Below are 2,731 nucleotides of genomic sequence, written 5' to 3' on the forward strand. Positions count from 1 at the left end.
GGGTCATTTTACCACCTCTAGTCATAACTCTAACAACATGATCATTGTTCTTACTATTCATCTCATTGAGCAAAACATCCTGTGCCTTAAGTACTTGTTCTACTTGAGTTTTAACCATGGAAGCATGTTTACTAATAAGCTTAAGATCATTTTTAACTCTAACATATAATCACCCAAGCAGTCAAGCATATAAGCATTACGTTTCAATTGTCTACTAACATAAGCATTGAAGTTTTCTTGTTTAACAATAAAATTACCAAACTCATCCAAGCATTGACTAGCAGACTTATTATGAGGAATATCACATTCATCAAATCTATAGAGAGAATTTATCTCTACTACCTGTGTCGGGTTATCAAGACCATGTATTTCTTCAATAGGCGGCAAATTCTTAACATCTTCAGCTTTAATACCTTTTTCTTTCATAGATTTCTTTACCTCTTGCATATCTTCAAGACTGAGAAATAGAATACCTCTTTTCTTCGGAGTTGGCTTAGGAGTTGGTTCCGGAAGTGTCCAATCATTATCATTACTCAATATATTATTCAATAGTTTTTCAGCTTGCTCGACAGTTCGTTCCTTGAAAACACAACCAACACAACTATCTAGGTGGTCCCTAGAAGCATCGGTTAGTCCATTATAAAAGATATCAAGTATTTCATTTTTCTTGAGAGGATGATCAGGCAAAGCATTAAGTAATTGGAGAAGCCTCCCCCAAGCTTGTGGGAGACTCTCTTCTTCAATTGACACAAAGTTAAATATTTCCTTTAAAGCAGCTTGTTTCTTATGAGCAGGGAAATATTTTTCAGAGAAGTAGTAAATCATATCCTGGGGACTACGCACACAACCAGGAGCAAGAGAATTAAACCATAACTTAGCATCACCCTTTAATGAGAAAGGAAACAACTTAAGAATATAGTAATAGCGAATTTTTTCCTCATGAGCAAATAGGGTGGCTATATCATTCAATTTAGTAAGATGTGCCACAACAGTTTCAGATTCGTAACCATGGAAAGGTTCAGATTCAACCAAAGTAATTAACTTGGGATCGACAGAGAATTCATAATCCTTATCAGTAACAAAGATAGGTGAAGTAGCAAACTTAGGATCATATTGCATTCAAGCATTCAAAGATTTTTCTTTCCACTTGCATAATAATTTCTTAAGATCATCTATATCCTTACAAGCAAGAAAGTGCCTAGCTACCTCTCCATCCATAACATAACCCTCAGGTATAACATGCAATTCATATCTAGGAGAGCTAGGTCTAACAGGTGTCTCAAAGTGTACAGTTTCAATAATTTCATCAGTTTCAGAAATATCATCATCTTCAGCATAATCAATAGTTCTAACTCTATCAAGATGTTCATCAAGTAATTCACCCAGTGGCATAGTTTTATCAAGCAAAGTAGTAGCATCATAAGCATTATTCATAGTGGAAGTGGCATCATCAATAACATGCGACATATCAGAATCAATAGCAGGTGTAGGTGTTGCAAGCTTACTCAAAACAGAAGGTGAATCAAGTGCAGAGCTAGATGGCAGTTCCTTACCCCCCCCTCGTAGTAGAGGGATAGATCTTGGTTTTGTTGTCTTTCAGATTCCTCATAGTGATCAACATATATAAATCCCAAGTGACTCAGAGAGTAGAGCTATGCTCCCCGGCAACAGCGCCAGAAAAAAAGTCTTGATAACCCACAAGTATAGGGGATCGCAACAGTTTTCGAGGGTAGAGTATTCAACCCAAGTTTATTGATTCGACACAAGGGGGGCCAATGATTATTCTCAAGTATTAGCAGCTGAGTTGTCAATTCAACCACACATGAAAGACTTAATATCTGCACCAAAGTATTTAGTAGCAAAGTAATATGGAAGTAACGGTAACAGTGGCAAAAGTAACAGTAGCAGTTTTGTAGCAATCGTAACAGTGGCAACGGAAAAGTAACTTAGCAAAGATCAATATGTGAAAAGCTCGTAGGAAATGGATCAATGATGGATAATTATGTCGGATGGCATTCATCATGCAACAGTTATAACCTAGGGTGACACAGAACTAGCTCCAATTCATCAATATAATGTAGGCATGTATTCTGTATATAGTCATACGTGCTTATGGGAAAAAACTTGCATGACATCTTTTGTCCTACCCTCCCGTGGCAGCGGGGTCCTAATGGAAACTAAGGGATATTAATGCCTACTTTTAATAGAGAACCGAAACAAAGCATCATCACTTAGTGAATACATGAACTCCTCAAACTACGGTAATCACCGGAAAGAATCCCAATTATTGTCACCTTGGGGTATGCGGATCATAACTCGTAATAGGTGTCTACAACTTGCAAGATAGGATCAAGAACACACATATATTCATGAAAACATAAAGGGTTCAGATCTGAATTCATGGCACTCGGGTCCTAGTGACAAGCATTAAGCATAGCAAAGTCATAGCAACATCAATCTCAGAACATAGTGGATACCAGGGATCAAACCCTAACAAAAGTAACTCGATTATATGATAAATCGCATCCAACCCATCACCGACCAGCGAGCCTATGAAGGAATTACTCATGCACGGCGGTGAGCATCATGAAATTGGTGATGGAGGAAAGTTGGTGATGATGATGGCGACGATTTCCCCTCTCCGGAGCCCCGAACGGACTCCAGATCTGACCTCTCGATGAAGAACATGGGGTGACGGCGGCTCCTTATCGTAAAATGCGATGAATCGTTC

The sequence above is a fragment of the Triticum aestivum genome, chromosome 6D, assembly GCF_018294505.1.
Source record: "Triticum aestivum cultivar Chinese Spring chromosome 6D, IWGSC CS RefSeq v2.1, whole genome shotgun sequence".
NCBI classification, from domain to species: Eukaryota; Viridiplantae; Streptophyta; class Magnoliopsida; order Poales; family Poaceae; genus Triticum; species Triticum aestivum.